Here is a 13,365-nt window from a genome sequence, read left to right as displayed (position 1 = left end):
TTGCAGAATGTGAAACAAAGCGATGATGATGCGTCTTCACTGGAGATGACAAACCTTTGGTGGATGCTCCTTTTATACCCAATCCTGACACCCTCACCTGTTACTGAAGCTTCACAAATGCTCTTACTTGTGTGTTTGAGGCAGTTTTTCTCTCTCTTACTGAAACCCTAGAAACATTAAAAACTAAATATGTTTATATTTTCTAATTACAATCAGGATGAGGACACTTATTTTGTACTTTGTTGAATACATTTCCAAGTTAATCATTTAGATTATTGCATTTAAGAAAGCTTCCCAACGCTTTGGATAAGCTCAGGACGGTTAATTAATTCCATATAAAACATGGCTGACCGAACAGCCACATTCTGCAGGCCAACAATCTGAGGCAAAAAGACACAATCGCTCTTTCTTCTACATTCCCAACCTCTGACTGTACAACACCTGCACACACAATGAGATCCATTCAGTGCACGTTATTTCAAGGGTGCCGTGAGCTGCAAACGTGCTCTTCAAAGGAGTCGGGATCCTTTATCCTGTAGTTTCATCATCATCTAATCAAACACCATAATTGAGGTCAAATGGGCCAAAAATGTGCAACTTATAAGCATTTTAGGGCACGAAAAGCCCAAATATGCATTTAAAGCTAATAATTTGATTAATGTAAAATGTGCTGTGGACGAATTCATTCATTCAAACCTTTATTTAACCATTAATATAAACACTTGAGATTATAAATCTCTTTTCCATTAGAGTAGCTTTTAATAGTGATTAGTTTTGGTGACCATCTATGGAAGTTTTTCCATAGATGGTGCCATCAGAGTTTGAATACAAATTTCTAATATCGAATTTTTACAGCATCAAAATCAGACTTTGAATTTGAAAAACAAAAAAAATCAATTTCTAAAAAAAAAAAATTCAGTGGAAAAAATTTCAACTTAAAAAAATTCAGTGTAAAAAGAACCAGACTCAACATTTGGGTAAACAGGGAGAAGCAATCGATCCCTGTCTCAATTCATCCAACAGCAGCCAATCAAGTTACGCTCCATTGGACAGATCAGCTCAATAGATATTAAGTAATATCTATTACTCAATTTTATTAACAAATAAAGTAAACTCACTCACCGAAGCACCATCACCTGTTGGTGGACATGGCTGATCCGTCAAATGGAGCGGAACTTGATTGGCTGAATTCCACTGAATTTTTTTAAGTTGAATTTTTTTCCATTTAATTGTTTTACACTGATTTTTGTTTTTAGAAATAGATTTTTATTTTTACACTGTTGGTTTTTCAAATTCAAAGTCTGGTTTTGATCATGTAAAAATTCAATATTAGAAATTCGTATTCAAACCCTGATGGCACGGAAAAACTTCCAAAACCATCTAACACTATTATGAATTCAGTTGTTTTTTTTTAATCAAAGCAACATAAAAACTGTTAGATTGTTCAAACCATGTCGTCAGATTTTATGATGTCCACTCTTCTTAAAGGATAACTGCGGTAATTTCAACATTAAGCCTCTTTTCTGAGTCGTCTGCAATGTTTTAGAACCCCCCTCACCGCTTTTTTGATGTTTACTGCTGTCTCCGGTATTTGCCTAATTTTGATTCTTCTCAACCTGCTTCAGAATGGCAAGTAATGCGCATATCCAAAAAGGTCCGTAAAAGCACAATAAACGTCCGTTTTCAAAATCCTCAACTCACCGGAGTGGTTACTGGTGTGCACTGGTAATCCATATCAAATTTCGTTGCGAAAAGTTGCTTCTGTCGTGTTTTATTTGACATTTTGTACTGGATGTTCGTTGATATTACTCCGCCACCGCTAAGAAAATAGTGCGAGCATGAACGAGCTGCCAAATAAAACACGACAGAAGCAACTTTTCGCCACGAAATTTGATATGGATTACCAGTGCACACCAGTAACCACTCCGGTGAGTTGATTATTTTGAAAACGGACGTTTATTGTGCTTTTACGGACCTTTCTAGACATGCACATGACTTGCCGTTCTGAAGCAGGTTGAGAAGAATCAAAATTAGGCAAATACCGGAGACAGCAGTAAACATCAAAAAAGCGGTGAGGGGGGTTCTAAAACATTGCAGACGACTCAGAAAAGAGGCTTAATGTTGAAAATACCGCAGTTCCCCTTTAAGCTTATTCATCCCGCTGGAACCTGATATTTTCATCTTTACACCTTTTATTTCCCCCTCAGTGTTTCACTCTGCAGAATAAATCCACACAGATCACCGGCTGCTTCCCCAACAGGCAGCATTGTTTTCCCTCTCAGGCTCTTATCCCCGGCGAGGTGCTCGGTTTCAGTGTTGAATCCACATCGAATGAGCTGATAGCAGTTGAAAACCAACACGCCTCTACAAAAGGGGAAAGAGAACCGGCTTTTCTCATCAAACCACACCGACCGACGCTCATAACTGCCAAGGCAGGTTGATACAACACACACACACACACACACACACACACAGTTAGTTACTGTGCTTCTGATAAAGTTTATGTTGCTCAGGTGAAACATGATGAGGGAAAATACAGCCGTAAAACAAAAAACAAGAACAAACAACCTCTTTCAGTCGTTGCAGGACATGAAAGATCACCTGGTCTCCGCCAGGTGTTGAAATGTAGAAGAGAGCAGCCTCACATGGACAGAAACACGTGACATATATCACACTGCGTCGTTATTTAATGAGCAAAAACTGAGACAGAGTGCAGAAGAAGCAGCTTCAGGAAGGTGAAGTGATAGTTTTCTGTGTGACGTCATCAGTCTCTCACATGAGCCGCATTCAGGCAGAGCGGTTCTGATAGCTGCCCTTCCCCAGGGGAACTGTTTCAGTCTGCATTCCCACATGAGTCGGACCTTGATGGGGACTGATGCGGCGCAGCCGTCTGCGTCAGCGACGTGTTACTTTAGCGCCACATTCAACAACAAAACAGAACAAAACAAAACCCGGTAAAAGTGAGGAGAGAAGAAGAAACAGCACCAAGAAGCTAACATGGAGAGCGGGGAGGCCACCGTGTTCATGATGGTGATATTAATCATGGACGATCACATCGGGCGTCTAACATGGAGGCTGGAAGAGCTCACAGAGAGAGTCAGGAGACGCAGGATGGAGCGCAGGCCGTACTTCTTGGTTTCATGAAGGAAGGAGAGCAGAGCGCCGCAGACAAAGGAGACCACGTGTCAGCCTAAAGCTGGATTTACAGTTGATGCGTCTGTCATGGCGCAGCCGACCCGTGACGTCAAAATGGCGTTTCAGGCGTGGCGCTTTGCCTTGAAAAGGCGGCGCAGCACGTTGTCGTGCACCGGTCGATTTTTGGAACTTGGCTGCACCGAGAACGACAAACCGGATGGACCGATGTGAGACCAGGCTCAGTCAGGAGGTGCGTTTGTACAGGCAGCTGTACGAAACTGTGAAACAGCACAGGGAGCACGTAAACTCCCAAAACTGGTGCACAGAGATGGGCAGAACTTTGGGGAAAGAGGGAGAGTTCTGTAAGAATGTGTGGAAGAAGCTACGGGACAGATACGTGAAGGCAAAGAAGAGGGCAGAGACTCCAAGTGGTGATGCCGGGGGCTTCAGACCATCACCTCTTTTAACTGAATCAAAAAATTTTAAATTATCCAGATTCTGCAGCAGTATCATTGATGACAGTGTTCCTGCTCTTGACAGGGGCATTGTTTTCTTCTCCACTTTCGTGGTTGTAGAGTCACAGACCGCCACATCTACCGATGTTCAAACACAACTGAACATGTTAGTCTACCGATGTCGAACATCGGTAGAGTAGTTAGCGGTAACCTTCACGTAGCAGCGACACCTCTGTGACGGAGAAAATTGCAACTACTGGAGCATCGACTTGCACCACCGTATATAGCCGGCAGGAAATCGTGACGTCATCAACACCGCTCGCGCTGGCAGACGCAGCAACCATGCTAGAGGCTTCACGTGCAGGTTGTGTCCGTGTCGTATGAGGAAACATTTCAGCCTGACAACATGACAAGGGGCGGAGCTACCGACCACCAAACACCTCCGTCAGATGTGTTGCTGTGGAAACCAGAACAGACCCAGCTGAGGAGAAGGAGCTGAAATGGTTCCAGGAACTGAGGGCTGTGGTCCCTAGTTCCTGTATGTGCGAATGAGGGGAAAAACGTCCCAGTACCTGAAAAGGTTCTAGGAACTGCAGAAGGTTCCTACAGTGGGAATGCGGCTCATGCGGAGGAACTCTTCTTCGCTTCAGCTCGTTACGGTTCAGATAAAAGCGTCTGCAAAATGAATACATTTTGTTTTAAAGGGTTTCACTAAAAGAGGCGCCTAAACTTATCTGGATAAACTTATGTTTTAAAAGCAAGCTGGAACACATTTCCCTTTCCTTTCGACACCTTCGACAGTGAAAATCTGAATTATCTCAGCGCTCGTTTCCAAGTCAGATACCTCAGATACGGTTTCCTTTCTGCAGGATGAGCCAGAAAGTGCAGACCAGTCTGTGTGGGGGGGCCGTGGATCTGAAAATGTCACGACTCGTAACCGTAAAGCGGGACCAGATAGAACACAGGAAATGATTTTGGGGAAAAAAAAAAAGAATAAGCAACTCTGAAAAGGTCAGGAAGGTTTTATTCAGAGCCTGGACAGATTGATGAGGAGAACACACACACCATCCAAATATCTCAGAGCGTAAAAGCAGTTCAGTTGTGTTTGAACTTGCCGTCACTTTCATCCACTCGGTGGTAATTCTACACCTCAGACGTGGTAATTGACGCTCTGCTGTTGCTTTGTTTAAGCTGTGATGGATTGTCTGAGGTAATAACTGCTGGATGGCTTCACCACAGCCTGCCAATGACCTGGGAATGACATCTCTAATGACAGCCAACGTCCTAAAAAGCCCTCTAAATCCACTTCTGCGTGCTGCGGAAGGAACGAAACGTGCGTCATGGCACCTGAACATGAACTCTTCACATCCACGTTCCCTGCCTCCTGTGATCAAACAGTACCGACTGTGTGTGAAGCCTTCCAACAAAGATCTGGAACACTGATCGGTCTGATAACAGCACACGTTTCCACCGTGTGACGCTCCATCGCAGATGCCTCCGAGCCCATAAGAAGTGGACGAGGTTAACATAAATAAATGACAAAGGTTTCCAGCTTAGGTTTGCTCCCTCGTCCTTTACACACTGAAATTCCTCCAGATTCCTTGAATGCTTTAATGATACACTGGAAAAAATCAAAGTCTTACCAAGTATATTTGTCTCATTGAGTATCTCATTACACTTAATATAAGACACAACTGCCTAACAAGTACCATTTCAGCCAGATATAGGGACTTGTTTGAAGACAATACATCTGGAATATCTTGTTAAGTGAAAAAGTCTTGAAAACATCTTGTTTTGAGTCATATTTCATATGAAACAAGCTTTTTTTTTTCATTTGAAGAGGTTTTTAAGCTAATTTCAAGATCACTTTTTACTCAAAAGTCCTAAATATCACATTTATATGCAAATAAATATGCAAATATGCAAATCCCTTCCCATCTTCCTTTGCGGGGCATTGATTTTGAACACTTCGATTATTTTCTCACACATTTGAGGACAAACTGGAGATCCACTGAACATATTTGCTCCTCAGCTTGTCATGGAGGCTGATTTAGGACTAAATCATGTTTACAATCAACCGTTGACAACACCCGATTGGAATAACTTTATCGCTATTTATTTCAACTCATATTAGCCCTAAATTACCTGGATCCCTATATGTGGTAAAAAAAAAATTCAACTCATTTTTATGTTGGGTTCTTGTGCCCCTAAAACCAGAGGCAGGATAAGGCTGCCCCTCTGACGGGTAATGACATCCACACACTTGAGAGCCCTGATAGGTCCAACTGTGGGGCAGCGAATCTGTCAACCTTTAAGGAGAAGTTCGGGTTTTTTTAAACCCTGGACCTTATTTCTGGCATAAAATACGTTCATCTTCTCACCGATAACAGTTTGGTGAAAGTCTGCGTCCTTCGGAAGATATTTAGATCACTGGAGATCGGCGTATATCCATATAACGGTACGTCTGCTGCACTGCAGTCGTCCGGTGACAGAGACACATAAAGTTGTGTATCGTCTGCATAACTGTGATAATTGATGTTAAAGTTCTGCAATATCTGACCCAAAGGGAGCATATACAAGTTAAACAGAAGAGGTCCAAGAATTGACCCCTGGGGGACTCCACAAGTCATGGCCACTCGCTCAGATTCATAGCTGCCAATTGTAACAAAATAATGAGCTGTGCTGCAGCGGCGCACGTCGATCACGTCAACCCAGTAGACACGTGTGTAGAAAGCTTCCTAAAAGCCCCCCGATAACAACAACACGGCAGCTCTGAGCTAACAGTGCAATAGTACGCGTTCATTCATTCATTGGTCTTAAAGTATTGGTGAAATAAAGACAGATAAAGCCTTATTTAGAGGCTGTATTGTCTCTGCCCTGTTCTCTCCCGTTATATGGATATACGCCGATCTCCAGTGATCTAAATATCTTCCGAAGGACGCCGACTTTCACCAAACTGTTATCGGTGAGTAGATGAACGTATTGACATAAGAAATAAGGTCCAGGTTTAAAAAAAACAAAAAAAAACTTCCCCTTTAAGCTTCGGAAAGCCCAAAAGGAAGATTTTGCCATTTCTGCTGGTCTGAATTGGTCCGTTAAAGCAACTTCACCAACAGGACTGTTTTTCTTCTGGTTGGTGAGCATAAAATTGAAAAGTTAAGATATTTATCATGGCATTTCCTGTTGCTTTAAATACTGTAAACATGGGGTGATATGGTGGACGCACATCTGTCCCAGTGTGATGTTATTTCTCTGATGAACTGCATGTAGGCCACCTTACAGCTTTTTTTTTGGATTGATTTAATTAGCCTTAATTCCCCAGTCACATTTTTCAAAATCTCCCCTAAGAATCAGGTCAGAAGATGTATTTTTAAGTGCAGAGGGTAACGCTGCAGCCCACGATGACCCGTGGAAAAAAAAAATAAAGAGTCCAGAGCTGAGAGTGAAAGAAGAACAGAACGGGATGCAGCTCAGTGTGTGGGGTGTTTCCAGCAAAGGGTTCGGAGCTTGGGAGCCCCAACAGAGCTTAAAATTGTTCCCAAAGACTGGGGGGGGGGGGGCACGGGTCACGCGAGTAGGCATTTGATACATGAGGGTCAGCAGCTCTGAATACGAGAAGTCGTGTGAAACTGTTGTGGAAAGTGGGAAAGGCTGAAATAAAAGACAAATAAGAGCTGTAATAGGGGGGTATCTGCGTGGATGTGGCAGGGGCAAAGGGTGCAACAGGACTGAGGGATGCTGCTGACAACAGGCTGCATCAGAGATGATGATGATGATGATGATGATGATGATGATATGGGGCCAGTAAAATAAACAAATAAGTCATCAAAAGACCTATTGTTTGTCCACAGGAGGCACCATGATGCATCACATGTGGAGCAGCTGGACAAAAGGGGAAACAGCAGGTAAACGCTCCCTTTAACCCCGGCAGGTCACTAAAGCCCCGTTTCCACTATGCAGTCCGGTACGGGTCGGTTCAGAACGGTTCGCTTATTTCAGTGTTTCCACTTCCACCACTCTCTGCCATTTTTGCTGCAATCAGCTGGAAAACTTTTTGGTTTGGCACAGCGCCATCGAGCTCCCGCTGCACAGCCTCCTCACCGACACCGGAGAGCAGAGCCTGGAACCGGTCCTGTGTGCTCGCTACCCCAAGCAGAAGGGTTACAGACATGGTAACGGGTTCCATGGTAACGGGTGCCATGGTAACGGAGTCCATGGTAACGGAGTCCATGGTAACGGGTTCCATGGGACTGGTACGCTTTGGTTGCAGTGGAAACACTGAAATAAGCGAACCGTTCTGAACCGACCCGTACCGGACTGTAGAGATGGGACCAAGTCACACATGTGCAAGTCTCAAGTAAGTTCCAAGTAATTTTTTCTTGGTCAAGTCAGCTCACCTTATTATTGCAATTTTACCTGCAGAATCTGATCTTAATAAAGTGGAAACACAAAGATATAAGTAACTGTCAGTAAACATCATTGGCCAATGTGTCCAACCTGTCCACCCCGTATCATATCAAGCTAACATTAGCTAACTACCGACTAGGCTAACAGGATAATATTAGCTAATTTGACGAGCACTTACTGGTCAGAATGGATCTTTAAATGACGAACAAAGTTGGAAGTTGTCGTCTGGCTGTCTGAGATGTTGATGCCGCATGTTTTGCACTGTGCTGTTCGTCTTTTGCCCTCAAAATGGTGATTACGAAAGCCGAAGACAACGACTCTCGGTCCCGCTGACATGTTGCATATCTGATATGAGTTTATTCTCTCCAGTAGACACTAAGAAATGTAGAGAGGGCATGGCTGATTGACAGAGAAGGGATCCAATCATGACGCCATTCTCAGCCTGCGCTCCTACCGGGTAATCAATATAATTTTTTTTATTTAATTTATTAATTCTTATATTCAAACTGAAAACATGAACTGAATAACACTCAAGTCATTCAAGTCATCGTGTCTCAGGTCAAGTGCCGAGTCTTTAACTTCCAATTCCGAGTCGAGTCTCAAGTCTTTTCTTTTTTGTCAAGTCGAGTCGCAAGTCATCAAAACAGCGACTCGAGTCGACTCGAGTCCAAGTCACAGTGACTCGAGTCCCCGTCTCTGCCGGACTGCATAGTGGAAACGTGGCTTTACAGTCATGTCTGTGTGCAGTCGTATCAGCACCAAAGCAGCCTGTTTGTTTTACCTTACGGCCCCATAAAAGTCATATGATACAGCAGTGACTCTGACCTCACACAGCGTGTGTGGAAAACACGAGAACAGGTCTCTGCTTGCCCTCAAATACACTACTTACATCAAGCCAAAGGCTACGTGAGATTTACTATGAGTGCAGGTTGTGTCTGCATGCTGTGATGTATGACTTTCCTGCCCCCCCCCCTCCCCCCGGGTGCTGCAAGCGAGCAAATCAGTGAGAGGTCAAACGGAACACAATCAGTCAAGATGAAGAAGAAGAAGAAGAACGCACTCGAACAGAAGTCATACTTCAAAATTCAGGTGTGTGCGTCGACCTCACGCAGTGCGGCTGAGTGCGAGCATTTAAAATCTCTGTTTGCTTCTGATTCACTTCAACGTCTGAGGGCGAAATAAACAACTGGAGGACGAAAACTGGGCACATTCCCATCAAATCTATTCAAAACTCAAGTGAGAGCCAGACCTGGATCCCAGACATGACATTTCTCTGATGCTACACGAAAAACAGATGTTGTTCGAGGTCATTAAGGAAGCGTTTTTCCCTACATCTCCTCAGCCAGGTGTTCCCCTCAGTTCCCCTGCTTCCTTCCAGCTATACGCGTGGGTGTGTGGGCTGTTATCTGTGAGCATGAGCCTGTCGGGTCCCTTCAGGATATCCCTGAACAAACAACCCGCCACTAACGCACAACGTCTACAACAGCTTCTGTTCTCTCTGTTGTTATTCTGCACACTGGATAGTGATACTGGTCTCTAAAGAATGACCGACGTACAGTATGCCAACCTATGATGGGACTGCTGCCTTATATTATGTGAAAAACGTTCATGTAGGCACATGTTTTACATGCAATAAATTGATTTAATATTAACTTATACTTGACTTTTTCATTTATTCTGAAATAATATACACAAAAGCATGAAGTTTACATAAAAATATCCATAAAAACATCATAAACTGATACAAGATACGTGTGAATTTCAGAAAACACCAATTTCACATTCAGCATATGTGACACACATATTCCCTTTTAGATAAATTCTCATTTTATTTTTTAAATCAGAGAAACTTCTTCCTCTCAGACTCTGCAGGCCTCAGTGAGCATGTTTAACAGCAGGAAACACAACAGGCCTCCGGTCCTGCAGCACTGCAGCTCAGAGGAAAGAATTGCAGATTATTAAAGGTGACACACACACACACACACACCCTGCATCAGGAATATGAGCTGCTGCCTTCAGGGTGGCTCTACAGAGCACTCCTTGTGCATAAAAAGACATATCAGGGGATCTTTTATCCCAAATGTAGCTGCTGCAGTCAACAAAATGAACCGACTTTAAACATCAGAGCACGCAGGTGGGTTCCATGGGATGGAAGGCAGCTTTTTACCATCTCAGAAACATCAACAGAATTAAAGGTTTCTTCTCCCAAACAGACCAGGAGAAACTCCTCCGTGCATTCATCTCCAGCAGACTCCATCACTGTAACGCTCTTTTAACTGGACTTCCCAAAAAGAGCATTAAACATCTGCAGCTCATCCAGAACGCTGCTGCTGGAGTTTTAACCCGGACTAAGAGATCTGAACACATCACAGCAGCTTTAAAATCTTTACTCTGGCTTCCAGTCAGTCACAGAATAGATTTTAAAAGCCTGCTGATGGTTTACAATCTGTGATCTGTTCAGAGAATATAAAGCCAGCAGAGCTCTGAGATCCAAGGACTCAGGTCAGCTGGTCCAGTCCAGAGTCCAGACTAAACATGGAGAAGCAGCATTTAGCTGTTATGCTGCAAACAAGTGGAACAAACTGCCAGTGGAGATTAAACTTTCACCAAATGGAGACATTTTTAAATCCAGGTTAAAAACATTTCTGTTCTCATGTGTCTATGCATGAAATCTGCACGATATCTTTGAACTTATCTGGACTGTTGCTTGTTTTTAATCATTTAAATTATTTTATTTGTTTCTCTTTATATTCTTTTATGTATTTTTAATGCTTCTTCCACTCCCTGCTGCAATGCTTTTACTTTATGTAAAGCACTTTGAATTGTTTTGTACATGAAATGTGCTACAAATAAATCTCACTCACTGCTGCCACCGGCTGCTGGATCAGGGGTTCACTTAGTTTCTCACTCACTGCTGCCACCGGCTGCTGGATCAGGGGTTCACTTAGTTTCTCACTCACTGCTGCTACCAGCTGCTGGATCAGGGGTTCACTTAGTTTCTCACTCACTGCTGCTACCAGCTGCTGGATCAGGGGTTCACTTAGTTTCTCACACACTGCTGCTACCAGCTGCTGGATCAGGGGTTCACTTAGTTTCTCACTCACTGCTTCTGTGTTTTTGTTCAGTAAATAATGACTCGTGATACGTCATGTGTTGTTCATCTAAAGTTGAATTAACCTCATATTAAATACTGGTAAAGACCTCATTAAGTCTTGTATCAGGTCTGTAAAAAGTGGCTTTTTTCCACATGACTCTATAATGATGGAGGGGGGGGGGGGTCCTCTGGTCCTTTCCAGCCTTTTCTGCTGTTATTTTTTTCTACATGTTTGGAAAGGGAGGGTGAATTGTGGTGAATGGGTTGGCGATAATCTGTAGTTTGACATCCTCCATTATGAACCTTTACGTCCTGTAAGTTTGGAGATCAGACTCTCTGTGGCTGGAACTTAATTTTCCCTCAGATGTTCAACATGGAACTCTTTGTCATTTTCCTTTAACCATCCCTGAACTATTTCTGCAGTCTGATGGGGGGGTGATCATTGGTGGATTTTGTCTGCAACAGTGTTCAGGTAAAAGTTACAAAACTTTACTTAGAGCACCAGACCACCTCTGCTGGCTTATCTTCTCCAAACAGAGCATCTTTCTGCCGTCTCTTTCACACATAAATGATGCGCACACATCCAGCAGATTAATTTAAAAAAGACGACCTAAAGCCTCAGACTCTGCCACGTTTTTCCATTGCTCAACGGACCAGTTTTCAGGTTCTTAATGCTGAAACATTCACTTTAAACAGTCTGTAGCTACATCACCTGTTTTCTCATTTCAGACACCCAACAAACGCAGAGATGCTGCGACACGCTTGTTGCCAGGTTTCCCTCCTTCCAGCAAACCAGCCTGAGCTGCCGCCTGCCCAAGACTTCCTGGCCCTGGTCAGGTGTCACCTCACCTGCACGTGGTTTCATATTAACCGTGAACGCATTAAACTCGGAGCTCTTTCAGGATTCAACACATTTCCACAATACGACCGATAAAGATGTTGCAGGTTGAACTTGAACAGATTGAAAGAATGCAACTCAGAAGCTGCTTAAAGTGTGACAAAGACTGAAAACTGTGATTTAATGCAACTGTTTATCTGTTTATTAACCTTACAGCTGTTAGCCTCTGGGAATTAGATCCCCTCTGCTTAGTCATCCAGCTCAAACATTACAGTTCATGGATGAGTTTAACCTTTCCTCCTCATATCAGAAGCTTAACCTCGTTATTCACAGGTACAGCAGTCCTGACCTGTAAGACTTTACAGATCCTGACCTGTAAGACTTTACAGATCCTGACCTGTAAAGCTTTACAGATCCTGACCGGTAAAGCTTTACAGATCCTGACCGGTAAAGCTTTACAGATCCTGAACAGTAAAGCTTTACAGATCCTGAACAGTAAAGCTTTACAGATCCTGACCCGTAAAGCTTTACAGATCCTGACCGGTAAAGCTTTACAGATCCTGAACAGTAAAGCTTTACAGATCCTGACCTGTAAAGCTTTACAGATCCTGACCCGTAAAGCTTTACAGATCCTGACAGTAAAGCTTTACAGATCCTGAACAGTAAAGCTTTACAGATCCTGAACAGTAAAGCTTTACAGATCCTGACCCGTAAAGCTTTACAGAACCTGAACAGTAAAGCTTTACAGATCCCGACAGTAAAGCTTTACAGATCCTGACCCGTAAAGCTTTACAGATCCTGACCCGTAAAGCTTTACAGATCCTGACCCGTAAAGCTTTACAGAACCTGAACAGTAAAGCTTTACAGATCCTGACCCGTAAAGCTTTACAGATCCTGACCCGTAAAGCTTTACAGATCCTGACAGTAAAGCTTTACAGATCCTGAACGGTAAAGCTTTACAGATCCTGACAGTAAAGCTTTACAGATCCTGAACAGTAAAGCTTTACAGATCCTGAACGGTAAAGCTTTACAGATCCTGAACGGTAAAGCTTTACAGATCCTGAACGGTAAAGCTTTACAGATCCTGAACGGTAAAGCTTTACAGATCCTGACCGGTAAAGCTTTACAGATCCTGAACAGTAAAGCTTTACAGATCCTGAACAGTAAAGCTTTACAGATCCTGACCCGTAAAGCTTTACAGATCCTGAACAGTAAAGCTTTACAGATCCTGACCTGTAAAGCTTTACAGATCCTGACCTGTAAAGCTTTACAGATCCTGAACAGCAAAGCTTTACAGATCCCGACAGTAAAGCTTTACAGATCCTGACCTGTAAAGCTTTACAGATCCTGACCTGTAAAGCTTTACAGATCCCGACAGTAAAGCTTTACAGATCCTGAACAGTAAAGCTTTACAGATCCTGACCCGTAAAGCTTTA

General features: G+C 43.2%; 1 protein-coding gene across 1 annotated transcript in view; it reads right to left on the bottom strand.

Annotated features, from left to right (window-relative positions):
- Nucleotides 1–13,365, bottom strand: part of plch2a (phospholipase C, eta 2a) — a 258,084-nt gene that overhangs the window by 243,043 nt on the left and 1,676 nt on the right. The gene's annotated exons all lie outside the window — the stretch shown is intronic.

The sequence above is a fragment of the Odontesthes bonariensis genome, chromosome 10, assembly GCF_027942865.1.
Source record: "Odontesthes bonariensis isolate fOdoBon6 chromosome 10, fOdoBon6.hap1, whole genome shotgun sequence".
Classification (NCBI taxonomy): Eukaryota; Metazoa; Chordata; class Actinopteri; order Atheriniformes; family Atherinopsidae; genus Odontesthes; species Odontesthes bonariensis.
This window is presented reverse-complemented; position numbering and strand designations above follow the sequence as displayed.